Below are 13,766 nucleotides of genomic sequence, written 5' to 3' on the forward strand. Positions count from 1 at the left end.
CATTGATGAGGTGTAGTACTTAAATTCTGGAATATTAATTTATGCCTAGAGTTCCAGATAGACCAAACAATCATTAAAATGGAAGGAAGATGCTCTCTAGGTTCAGCATTTGTTAGTGCTTGAGACTCAGCGGTAGCCAAATCTTAATTAACGCTAATCCGAAGGGCGGACCGATACCTGTGATATCCTTATAGCTTCCGCTACCTGTCAAGTAAAATACAAAGGGAGTCAGAGGGAGACCGCGTTGGGCGGTCTTCTCTTCTCCGATGCCTAAGTTAGTCAATGTATTTATGTTAACAAAGTAACAGTAGGTAGGTATTAAATGCGTAATTAATGAGGAGAGAAGATAGGACCTTTTATAGGTGAAGAAGGAGCTGATCCTCTTCATGTTTTCGATGTGGGACTGACATGCTTCAGTCCCCAGCTTCTGGAGCTTCTGATGCTATCTTAACGCGGCGCGTCAGCGACTATCTAGGGGCAAGTCGGGGCTCGGGCGGTAGCCCGCCTGGCGGTGCTCCCGTAGGTCACTCCTTTGGCGGGAGTCTACATTGCTGGAGGTAGCATGAGCGTGACTCATTACAGCTAATTATGCTTGCAAATGCCATGTAAGTACAAGTCCCCCAAGTCCCCAGTCAAGGAGGGCAATCTTGGTTGGGGAGTTGCCTAGCGGTTCGAAGCGTTGCTTCCGCCAGTTTTGCAAAGGCATAATTAGAGTAAGTGCATTGTTAACCATGGACTATACTGAAAAAACGCTTGATACCCTTTTGGGTGGGCCCCTGCTACGCCCCCCAGGGAGTCCCTCACTCCCCGGCTAAGATAGACCTCCGTTTGGCCGGTGTATTGTTTGTTGAGGGGAGCTGCGCTGAGCAGAGGGTGTTGGGTAGTGAACCCAATCTTTGATACCCAAGTGGCGCTGGTCAACATGCCTGATCAGGGCCGTCGAAGACTGTGTTGACGTGTCCCTCTACCTATCACGGAGGATCATGTTTGACTGTAACGCCGCGTGGTGGTCGTTGTCAAAGTGAGGCGTTGCCTTAGGAATCTCCGTTCGCGGAAGTCCCTCCGCTGATATCGAGTGGTGCGCTTTCGTCGCTGGTACATGCCTGTCGGCTTGAGCGGTGTTGGGTTCCTTTGCGATGTATAGAGAGAAGTTCTGCTAGTGGAGTTGCGCTTAATGGAGACTAACTCGCTTGCAAGATGGAAAGGGAGAAGTTCCGCTAGCGGAGTTGCGCTTAGTGGAGACTAACTCTCTTGCAAGATGGAAAGGGAGAAGTTTCGCTAGCGGAGTTGCGCTTAGTGGAGACTAACTCGCTTGCAAGATGGAAAGGGAGAAGTTCCGCTAGCGGAGTTACGCTTAACGGATACTAACTCACTTGCAAGATGGAAATGGAGAAGTTCCGCTAGCGGAGTTGTGCTTAGCGGATACTAACTCACTTGCAAGATGGAAAGGGAGAAGTTCCGCTAGCGGAGTTGCGCTTAGCGAATACTAACTCACTTGCAAGATGGAAAGGGAGAAGTTCCGCTAATATTAACTCACTTGCAAGATGGAAAGGGAGAAGTTCCGCTAGGAGAGTTGCGCTTAGCGGATACTATCTCACTTGCAAGATGGAAAGGGAGAAGTTCAGCTAGCGGAGTTGCGCTTAGCGGAGACTAACTCGCTTGCAAGATGGAAAGGGAGAAGTTCCGCTAGCGGAGTTGCGCTTAGCAGATACTAACTCACTTGCAAGATGGAAAGGGAGAAGTTCCGCTAGCAGAGTTGCGCTTAGCGGATACTAACACACTTGCAAGATGGAAAGAGGGAAATTCCGCTAGCGGAGTTGCGCTTAGCGGAGATTAACTCGCTCGTAAGATCGAAAGGGAGAAGTTCCGCTAGCGGAGTTGCGCTTAGCGAAGACTAACTCGCTTGCAAGATGGAAAGGGAGAAGTTCCGCTAGCGGAGTTGCGCTTAGCGGATACTAACTCACTTTGGCAGTTAGTATTCCTGCCTTTGTGGAATAGCTTCATGCAAACGCTTCGTCTGACGGTGTCCGACACGTGGCTGATATGTATTAGGCTAGCGTGTGGAGTGACGTTCTCGCAGCACGCCGGTCTCTTCGTCATAAATGCGGGTAATTATCGCTTTTGTAACCGAGGCGATGCCTCGGTTAATCCAGAGAGTAGGTGCGATAGTGGGCCACGTGTTCGGCGGTCGTGCGATGTCATTTTTAGTGGACGACCTAGATTGGCCTGATGTTGACATAAAATAGAGGGAAACCACAGTGGTTTTGACACCTTCGCTTCAAACTCAATTCATCGTCGTGTTCAAGCATTGCTCTCTGATATAAAAGGAGTGTCGTCTGCAAATCGAGTGATAGTATCGTTCGGTGGAATAGAGATTCCAGGAAGTGAAGACATATATTCCGAACACTCCAAATCTCCCATATCAACAGGTTAGTGACTCGAATTTCTCAGATTTATCGCTTTCTGTGATTCTGGGTTTTTTGCGATTTTGAGGTGAGTTTCGTCCTTTTCCGTTGTGTTCTGGGTGTAAAATGGATTTTGGGAGTGGGTTTTTGGTGTTTGACAGCATTGCAGTTTAGGGATTTGCTAGATGGTTGAATCTGGGTTTGAATGTGGATTCGGTTTGTTCTTGTTTTGGCATTTTCTGGGTTTCTGAGCTCGAGTGTTCTCGGCGTTCTTGAGTACAAACGGAGAACTGTGGGTTTAGATCTTGTTGGGACTAACTGATTTTGGGTTTTAGGGTTTCTAGGATGGCTAGCGTCATAGGTATCTCGAGTGGTGAGGATTCTGGGTCTGACAAGTCACTTAGCGTGGTGGATAGGGTATTTATTGATTCGTTGCGTCCGTCTGCCCCTGCAGGAACCTCACCGCCCAAACCGCTAGACATTGTGCCGCTACAAACCATACCCTGGGAATTTGCCATGGGTCGTGCTGGTCGTCCTGAAAGTTCTAGGGCAAGAGAAGATGTCGTCGTTCGTGCAAGGCAGGAGGAAAGGCTAGGGAGTAATAGTGCCGCTAGCGGTTCCGCTGGTGGGGTGGGAGAGCCTGGTGGGGAAGAGGTTGAGTCGGCCTGAGTTCTCAGCGACGGCACGGCTATTGACGAGGCGGGAGGGCCGATGTTAGGGGCGGCCGTTAATCGGGTGAAGCTGGTGTTCTGCCTACCTGGTGTAGTCAAGTTGCGACCACCGCTGAAGGATGAGAGATCGTCTTTCCTGCTAGCGGGGCATGCTGCCGTGCACGAAGCGATCTTCCGCTAGGGAGTCACATTTCCGCTGCTGCCCAACCTCCAGATTTTGGTTTGTGAATTTAGCCTCGCCTTTGGGCAAATTTGCCCTAATATGTGGCAGTTGTTGATAGCGCTCAACTCACTTTGGCGCCTGTCCGGTTGTGAGGGCCCTACCGTGGTGGAGGTATTGCACTTCTACGAGTTGGTGTACGTGAAACGCCAAGGATGCAGCGGGCAAGTGAATTTGAGTAGTCGGCAGGCGGCGCCGAAGCTAGTCGAGAATCTGAAGGATTCCATGTCACCCTGGCGGGGTACCTTCTATTTCGCTACAGCCGAATGGGAGTATCAGGCGGGGTCCAATGAGGGAGAGCCGACATTTAGGATTAAGTTGGAATTTCAACCCATCCGAGGTTGTCGCCTGCTCCGCTACTCGTGGTTAATCTTTGTTGCACAATGACTTCCTGTTGTACTGATCCTTCCATTTATTGTTTTTTTTTTTTTTTTTTTTTTTTGTAGCGGGCCTGCGGTACAATTTGGTGCGTGAAGAAGAGTGTCGTATTGCGAGGATTCAAGGCTGTTGGAGGAACCGCAACCTGCTAGACCTTCGCCTATTGACCGGGTGGGAGTTACTGGTCGCTCAGCAGCTGACACGAGCCCTAGGTGAGTATCTTCCGCTGATGTCTGCTTGAGTTTTTTTTTTTTTTTAAAAAAAAAACTAACCCCCTGTTTGTTGTATAGAGTCTCCGCCGGGAAACAAAGCAAGCCGCAAGGCATTTGAGAAATCAATGGACCGTGCTGAGATCAACGATTTCCTGGAGAGCATGTACGCTCATGGGTTGGCCACCCAGAAGACCGCTGTTGACCCAGCGACACTAGCGCTAAGTCAATCTGAGACTCCGGTGGTGCTGCAGATGCCGCATCACTCGTATCTTGGTGCTGATGGTTCACCCATTGTGCAAGCGGGGGCTGGTGCGAACCGCGGCACTGCCGGTGGGAGTAAGGCCTCTGCTGCCGTTGTGCAGCAAAAAGAGAGACAACCCGCCAAACGTCGTGGGCTGCAGAAGGAAAAAGTGGTACCGGTGGCGGAGGCGATCACCGTTGCAGAGCTGGTGCCTCTGGGGGGGTCGAGGCCTGAGCCAGCTGGGTCCACCAGGGTGGTACTGCAGAAGAGGCGCCGCCAAAACGACTCCGCTGGAGAGGAGGAGGAAGATGACGCGGAGACTATTGGGGCCCGCCATCAGAAAAATGTGAGACAGGCTCCGCCCAAAGAGCCCGTGGTTATGGACCAGGAGGTGCAGCCAAGCGACCTGGACTCGTTTGCTGCCTATGCAGAGTTCCTGACCGAACCCGAGCGGGCATTCATTTATCATCTTTGTGAGCCGCTAGGGTTCGGCGGTCTGGAGGGGATCTAGCGCTCAACCGCTATCGACCAATCGCCCTATAGCTCGGCCTTTGGACATCTCTCTGTAGGCCTACATGAGATGTTCCTTGCGGCCGCGAAGCAGCTTAGGGTTGAGCGGAAGCTGAAGGAGGAGAACCGAGGTCTCCAAAGAGAGCTGGAGGAGGCCAGGGATAAGTTGGCGGATTTAGAGCGGTGCCTGACCAAGGCGGAGTATGACGCCATGGATGCCCATGGCAAGCTGTCTGTTGCCATTGAGTGGGATGTCGAGCGGAACAACCACGTCGTTGAGCTAGAGCAGAACATTGCCCTTATGAAGGATCAGCCGGCGGTCAAGGTGAAGAAGGTTGAGGTCCTGCAGCGGGATGCTGCCTCCAAGTCCGTCTGGGTGAAGAGGCTGGAATCTAAGGTCGCCCAGTGGAAAGTAGATAGGAGCCGCATTGAGGCTGCCGCGATGGAGGCGTTCAAATAGTCGGCGGCATACAAGCAGGCAATGACCGATGCGGCGAAGGCTGGCGCTACCGCCAATATTGAGTTGCTGAACCAAAAAGGCGCCATCGACTGAGTCAAGGCCTCCCAGCCCGTCGTGACGCCAGGGCAAAGAGCGCTTCCTGCAAGTGGTGAGGTTTCTGCTCAGATTGAGGATGCCCGTTCGGGTAGCGGGGAGAGTGGTGAGCGTCCAGTGGAAGACTCTCAGCGGACTCCGCCTCCCACTCAATCCGAGGTCTCTCGTGTAGGTTTCCCAGCTGCCCACACCTGAGCAGATGGCACTATCATAACGCCCAGTCCTACTACGCACTAGTCCGACCAGACAAACCGTATGTCCGAGCAGCAGGCGCCTCCGGAGGATGGGAATGCCGCTGAGGCTCCGTTGCTTCCATGAGGACTGCCAATTTTTGTAATGCCCCCCCCCCCCCCCCCCTTTTTTTTTTTGGTGCCAATAAGGCCTTTTGTAATTTGACAATTTCTTTGGCGGGGAGTCCTGACCCTAAATATATGCAATTGGTATTTTGGAATTTTCCGTGTGGGATTGTTTGCATGATTGTTGTACCACCAGAGTTTTGACTCATGCTTTTGTCGAATTTACGAAACATTAAAGGAATTAAGATTGTTCCAAGTGCACGATGTAGTGGATGTTGTCAGCCGAATGTTGTTGGCGTTGCCAGTTAATTCTTGTGCTTAGACTTGGTGACAATGGTTTGAATAATTCCTCGTTTCATTGATAGTTGGCGGACCAGAGTTTACAAAAGCGGGGTTGTACCCGTTGGGTAGCTTCCCTTAGCTAAATATTGAACAAAAATTTAGCTAAGTCAAGATGCTCTTGGGTAGCGGTATGACTATTTGTAGTAATACCGAAGGTGTTCGGTATTCCAAGGGTGGATCGTTGTGATGCTCTCCTTGTCCCTCAGGTAGAATGTGCCAGGGCTAGCGACTTCCACTATTTTGTATGGACCTTCCCAAGTTGGGCGGAGTGTCGTTGGCGGTGGAATGACTTCCTTCATTACTCAGTCCCCCAGTTGGAGGTTTCGGGCCTTGACCCTGGCGTTATAGAAACGTGATACCCGCTGCTTGTTTTGCAGATTGCGCAGGTGGGCCTTGTTTCGTTTCTCCTCCAAGAAGTCTATGTCGAGGTTGATGCCTTCCTCGCTTGTCTCATGGCAGTAGCCTTCGACCCTAGCGGTAGGTTGCGTTACCTCAATTGGTAAGATGGCTTCAGTTCCAAACATCATGCAGAATGGCGTTTCACCAGTGGCGGAAGTTGGGGTAGTTTTGATGGCCCACAGGACTTCCGGCAGCTTCTCCGCCTATAAGCCCTTGGCGTCGTCGAGTTTCTTTTTTAGCAGCTTCTTAATTATCTTGTTTGCTGCTTCAACTTGGCCGTTGGTTTGGGGGTGAGCGACATATGCAAAGCTCATCTTGGTGCCCAAGTTAGCAGTGAAAGAAATGAGTTCCTTGTTGTTGAATTGTGTGCCATTGTCTGTGATGATTGCATGGGGGACACCGTAGCGGCAGTAGATGTGCTTCTAGAGGAAGTGAGTTACCTTGGCGGTAGTTATTGCCGTCAGCGGCTCTGCCTCGATCCACTTGCTGTTGTAGTTGATGGCGACTATGATGTACTTGAATTGACCTTTGGCTGTTTGAAATTTTCCCATTAAGTCCAGGCCCCAAGTTGAATGAATCCATGGGCCGATGGTGCGGTTCCGCCGGGGCATGTGGGATATCAGCATATTGTTGACATTTGTGGTAGGATCTTGATATCTTCCTAGCGTCGTCTCCTAACGTGGGACAAAAGTATCCTTGTCGCATTGTGCTGTTGGCCAAGGACCTGGTGCCTGAGATGTTTCCACAGTCCCTGCCGTGTATCATTGTCAGCACGGTCTTTCCTTCTTTCGGGGTCAGACACCGGAGATTGGGGTGGGTGAATCCCTGGCGGTAAAGCTTGCCATTTTGGATGTTGTATCGGGTTGCTCTCCGCTTGAGCTGTCGTGCTTCAACCTTGTCCTCTGGCACTGTCCCATTGCGCTTGTATTTAATGATTTCGTCCATCCAACTAGGATTGACCTGAATGCTGAAGATCTCCGCTTGGGTTTTTGTGATGCTTGGCCTGTCCAGACATTCCACCCTTGTATCTGCTGGACTCTGATGCGGCTGGGCGGTTGCTAGTCGTGCCAGAGAATCAGCTTTGGCATTCTTTTCCCTGGGGATCTGAGTGATGGTGTGAAATTTGAACTTTTTTAGGAGTGTCTTGACGTACCCCAAGTATGCCGCTAACTGTTGGTCTTTGGCTTGGAAACTGTCGTTGACCTGGTTGACGACTAACTGGGAGGCGCTGAATATGTTGACACTGTCAGCCCCCGAATCGATGGCAAGGAGTAGTCCTGCAATGAGCGCTTCATACTCTGCCATGTTGTTTGAGGCTTTGAAATTAAACTTTAACGCGTATTCCACATTCAGTCCCCCTGGCACTGTCAAGATGACGCCGGTGGTGGTAGCTCTGGTGCAAGCAGAGACATCCACATGGAGATTCCAGTCTGATGGCTGGGGGGCTGGTTCTCCAGCGGTTGTCACCTCCATGCTGGGCTCTAGTTCCATGTTGGGTTCTTCTTGACACTCGGTGAGCTCAGCGATGAAGTCCGCCACCGCCTGACCCTTCATGGCGGTTCTTAGTTTGTAGTCGATGTCGAACTCGCTGAGCTCGATGGCCCATTTGCTGAGACGGCCCGAGTGTTCAGGGTTTTCAAAACTTGCCTCAGCGGTTGGTTTGTTAGGACGTGAATTGTGTGGACCTGAAAGTACTGGCGGAGGCGTCTGGCAGCAACTATAAGTGCTAGAGCGAGCTGCTCTAGGGGGGATATCTTGTTTCAGCTCCGTTCATGCCTTTGCAGGTGTAGAATACGGGGAGCTCGTCTTGGCCCTCCCGCAGGACAATGGCGCAGCTTACCGCTGATAATGATACCGCTAGGTATATGTAAAATGTCTCCCCTTGCACCGGAATAGAAAGGAGTGGGACTGCGGCGAGGTATTCTTTCAGGCTCTGGAACGCCGCCTCACACTCTGGGTTCCAGTCGATGACCTTCTTGTGGGTTGTCTTCAGGACTTTGAAAAATAGGAGACATCTGTCAGTGAGTCTGGACATAAACCGAGAAAGGGCGGTTAGTTTGCCTTGGAGGCTCTGAACATGCTTCTTCCACTCTGGAGCCTTCATGTTGAGGATGGCCTGTACCTTGTCAGGGTTGGCCTCGATGCCCCGCTCACTGACTATGTAGCCTAGAAATTTGCTGACACCGAAGAAGCATTTTTTTGGGTTGAGGCACATACCGTAGGTCAAGAGAATGGCGAATATGATTCTGAGGTTTGCCACGTGTCCGCTGGCCTTTACGCTTTTTACCAGCATATCGTCCACGTATACCTCGATGATTTTGTCCAGATGTTTAGAGAACATGGCATTCATTAGCCGCTGGTAAGTTGCACTGGCGTTCTTTAAACTGAAAGGCATGACATTGTAGCAGTATAGGCCTTTGTCGGTGGTGAAAGAGGTGTCTTCCTGGTCGTTGGAGTGCATTTTGATCGGGTTATAGCCGGAAAAGGCGTCCATCATGCTGAGCAGCTCGTGTATAGCGGTTGCATAGACCAATTGGTAGATGCGAGGCAGCAGGAAACTGTCTTTGGGGCATGCCTTGTTGAGGCCCTTAAAGTCGACGCACATCTGCCATTTTCCGTTAGGTTTTTTTGACCATGACCAAGTTGGAAATCCACTGGGGGTAATTGACTTGGCGGATGAATCCGATGCTGTGGAGCTTGGCCACCTCTTCTCCTATTGCACGGTATCTCTCCTCGTCAAAGGCCCTTCACCATTGCTTGACATAGTAGGCGGATGGTTTGATACTTAGTTTGTGCGTGATGATTTCAAGGGAGATGCCTGGCATGTCGGTGTAGGACCATGCAAAGACAGCAGCGTTGTCACGCAGGAATTGGGTGAGTTCCGCTGCTACCTCTAGGTCAAGCTGAGCACCGATGCGGACTGTCCGCTCAAGGTATTCATCGGAGATGGTGATAACCCTCAAGGAAGTTTCCGGGTTGACAGGCTCCTTTTTGACATATTTCTTCTCATCATCTCTGGGGTCCTCAAAGATATCCGGTGCTCATGCCTGGTTTCCTATTGCAAGGAATTGGTGGCGGCGTGTAGACCGCGACCCTGTTGTTGAATAGCATTCGCGTGCCAGCTGTTGACTTCCCTTCACACAGCCTGTCCCGTTGGGAGTAGGGAACTTCATGAGGAGCATATACCCGGCGATGATGCACTTGAGCTTGTTGAGTGCCGGTCGACCAATGATGGCATTATATGAACTGAAGCAGTCCACAATGATGAATTCTGTGTGGATTTCCGCAGATCGTGGACTGGCGCCTATAACTAGTCGCATGTAGTCGAAACCTAATGGCTGTGTGACGTCACAGGAGAAACTAAGCAGCGGCTTATGATCCTGCAGTAGTTTCCTATTCCGCTGCAGTTTCTCGTAGCAACAGTTGAAGATGACATTTACAGCAGAGCCGTTGTCGACTAGGACCCTTCCCACTGACCATCTACCGAGTATGACGTCAACCGAGAATGGGTCGTCATGGGGCAGGTGCACTCCGCGTTCTTCCTCCTCGGAGAAGGTAATAGGCTCCCACCCTGATTTTGGGATTTTTGCGGACCTTTCATAGCGGATATTGCAGACCTCCTTGGGGTGGTTAGCATGTGCATAGCGCTTTTTTTCCCTGTGAGACATGTTGGTGATTGGAGCGCCACCGTCGATGGTGTTTATGCGGCCCATGGGCTCAATGCTGGCGATTACAGGTGGCGGTTGTTGCCCGCTGTCCTCGTGATATTTGCACAACTTGCCAGTGTTTCTGGGCTTTCCCACCCTTGGGTACTTTCTTGGGGATGGCGGTGGTATCTGGTCCCTGCAGTGGTCGTATATCTCTTCGTATGAGGCGGTGAGGACGGTACCACTGGGATGACTCCGTCTACCGATTACTGCTATCCCCGTGAGACGAGCGGTTATCCTTGCTGTAATGTTGATCCTTTTGCCGCTTGCTCTGGTGGCCGCCCTATTGCCACACTCTCTTCCTATCAGTTGGCGGCACAGCTGGTGCTTTGTTAGCGGTTTCCTGATGACTGGCGGAGGGTTGAGTGGACTTAATGGGTGTTGGTGGTGGTGGGGGGGTTTCTCCATATGTGATGAATTCTGCCTGTGCATGGATGACAGCCTCGCTCATGACATGTTCGTAAGAGGCATTTGGATGATTGTAATTGAGGTGATAAAGGAATGGCCCCTTGAGGAGTCCCTGCTTGAAAGCTGCCAGCGCCATTGTCTTATCAAGATCGCTGCACTGGGATGTTGCCGCTCGCCACCTGGTGACAAATGCCTTTAATGTTTCTTCTGCCCCTTGCTTGAGGTTGAATAGCTGGGATGTATTATGGTGTTCGGTAGCCAATAGGATGAACCGAGAGAGGAACGCATTTGACAGCCCATTGAACGAATCAATGGACCTTGGCGAGCATTCAAAGAATCAACTCATCGCATCGCTGTCCAGCGTTTCACTGAACAAGTGGCAGAGTGTGGCGTCGTCGAACCCCTAGTTATTGGTGACTTTTTTTAAGGTGTCCATATGGACAAAGGGGTTAGTCATGCCACTATAATAAGACATCTTTGGTGTCTTTGCGTATGCCGGGCGGATGGCATGCAGGATCCTAGCTGTAAATGGTCCTAGCTTGGATGCGAAGAGTGGATTTGGTATTGGCGTTGAGGCCCATATCTCTGCCCGGATTAGTCTTTGTTCCAGTTGTTGCATTCTTTCCAGGATTAAGGCGGTTGCATCGCCGCTTGGTCCTGCCTGGAGGTTTCTCTATCGCCCATGCCCGGAGGGAGGTGGATTTCCCTCAGTTCTGGCCCTGACTGCTGAGCGGTTAGTATGTGGTTGTGACTCCGCCTCCTGCTCCAGCATCAATCTGGGCGGGGGAGGTGGGCCCATCTCCAATAGTTCTGGTGGGTTCAGCGGTACCTGCATATGTACGAATGGTCCGGGTACCAATCCACCGATGTTGGGTTGACTGTGTCTAGTGCTCCGCGATTGCTCGCTTCGCGCTGGGTTGGCGTTTGCTTCCAGCGCCTTTTTTAGTTCATCAAATTCTGACATTAGCATGGCCACCTGTTTTTGGGCTTCCGCCTTCTCTCTGCTCTCCTGCTCGCGCTCTCTATTTGCTTTGTGGAGGTCCGCTAGTGCCAGCTCATACATAGCTGCAAAGTCCTGCACTGGTGGGCGGCTGCCGCTCGGCCGAGCCTCCGCTGACGTTTGCATTGGCGGGATTTGGGATGTGGCCTAAGGTTCTCCTCTGGGGTTCACCAGTGTGCTGAAGAGTGCACGGTTAACGTTAGCTTCTGGATTAACGTTGACCGTGGGGTTGGTGGGATGGGGGTTGGCGGATGGATCCGCTTGCTCCTCAGCGTTTCCACCGCTACCGTTAGTCATGGTAGTTGTGGTGGGATGACTTTTTGCTCAAGGGTTCCCACAGACGGCGCCAATGTTAATGCTTGAGACTCAGCGGTAGCCAAATCTTAATTAACGCTGATCCAAAGAGCGGACCAATACCTGTGATATCCCTATATCTTCCACTACCTGTCAAGTAAAATACAAAGGGCGTTAGAGGGAGACCGCGTTGGGCGGTCTTCTCTTCTCCGATGCCTACGTTAGTCAATGTATTTATGTTGACAAAGTAACAGTAGGTAGGTATTAAATGCATAATTAATGAGGAGAGAAGAGATGACCTTTTATAGGTGAAGAAGGAGCTGATTCTCTTCATGTTTTCGATGTGGGACTGACATGCTTCAGTCCCCAGCTTCTGGAGCTTCTGATGCTATCTTGGCGCGGCGCGTGGCGGCGCGTCAGCGACTATCTAGGGGCAAGCCGGGGCTCGGGCGGTAGCCGGCCTGGCGGTGTTCCCGTAGGTCACTCCTTTGGCGGGAGTCTGCACCGCTGGAGGTAGCATGAGCGTGGCTTATTACAGCTAATTATGATTGCAAATGCCATGTAAGTACAACATTATTACTGATATGCTCAATCCCTGAAATAAAAGAGTTAATCAAAGGGTTAATTATATATAAGTGCATCTTTGAATTTTTTTTAGCCATAAAGGCACCAACTAGTTTTTTCCCTAATAAGGCCTCTAGATTAAAAAGAGTGTTATATTTTGGATATTAAAAACCATCATATTTACATAAATGCCACTAGAGTACAAAGTCAACAATCATTCTCTCTCTCTTCTCCGGCGGATCTCCGGCGACTACAATAATGTCACTAACAACAAAAGTTACTATCACTAACACCAAAATCTACTATGGCTAACAACAAAATCTACTCTAATGAGATTTTCGGCAATCTCCAGCGAGGTCACAAAAGCTACTATCACTAGCAACAAAAGCTACTGTCACTAGCAACAAAAACTACTCTTGTGAGATTTCCGGCAACCTCCTGCAAGATAACAAAAGCTACTATCACTAACAATAAAAGCTATTACCGCCAACAACAAAAGCTACTCATTCCTAAAAAACCTATGCTCCCTAAAATGAAAAGCTATTATCCCCACCAACAAAAACTACTGTCACCAATACCAAAAGCTACTCTCATCACTAGCAACAAACACTACTTTCACCAACACCAGAAACTACTCTCACCAGCACCAAAAGTTACTTTCACCAACACCAAAAGCTACTCTCACCAACAACAAAAGTTACTGTCACCAACACCAGCGAGCTACTCTCACTAACATTAAATAGCTACCCCTGTATCTAAAGCTACTCTCACCATCAACAAAAGCTACTCTCATCAACGAAAAAAACTACTATCACCACCGCAAAAAAACTACTTTCATCACCAACAAAAGCTACTCTCATCAATTTCAAAAACTGTTATCACCACTGCAAAAAGCTACAATCTTCACCACCAAAAGTTACTCTCATCAACATTAAAAACTTTTCCCACCAACAACAAAACGCTACTGTCACCAAAACCGATAGCTACTCTCACCAACTCCGAAAGCTACTCTCACCAACATTGAAAACCACTTCACTTGCTCTATTTCTAAAATGATGCAAGTGCAAGACAAATATTGCCAAAATTTAACCACAAAAACAAAAACACAAACCAGAATAAAACACCATCAGAAACATAGATACCATAACATCAAAATTGAATAATAATAATGAGGCTTAAAATTAAGATCCAATTTCAATACCATAGCTCAAAACAATACAAAAGCTACTCAGAAGGATTTAAATTTAGGGGCAGTAAGTAATAACCGGAGTCTAGAATGGTCTTCTAGGATTTGGATTGGATTTGCCAAAGCTTCTCTTCTTTAAACTCGACCTCACCTCACTCTCCGATCCAACTGAGAATCTGCCTGACTCGCACGAAATCTCGCTGCCGAAGTAATAGCACGAGGTCGAGTTTAAAAAGAAACCAGAGGCCTCACTACGAGCATTCTATTTATGAGACGAGTAGAGAATCAGAAAGATCTGAGTTAGACTCCAAAGAGGTAGCTCTGATCAGAGCTTCGTCGTCGTCGCCGTCTTTAGGCATGGCGGCGCTGTTTCGAGGTTT

This window comes from Rosa chinensis, chromosome 6, assembly GCF_002994745.2.
Source record: "Rosa chinensis cultivar Old Blush chromosome 6, RchiOBHm-V2, whole genome shotgun sequence".
Lineage (NCBI taxonomy): Eukaryota > Viridiplantae > Streptophyta > Magnoliopsida > Rosales > Rosaceae > Rosa > Rosa chinensis.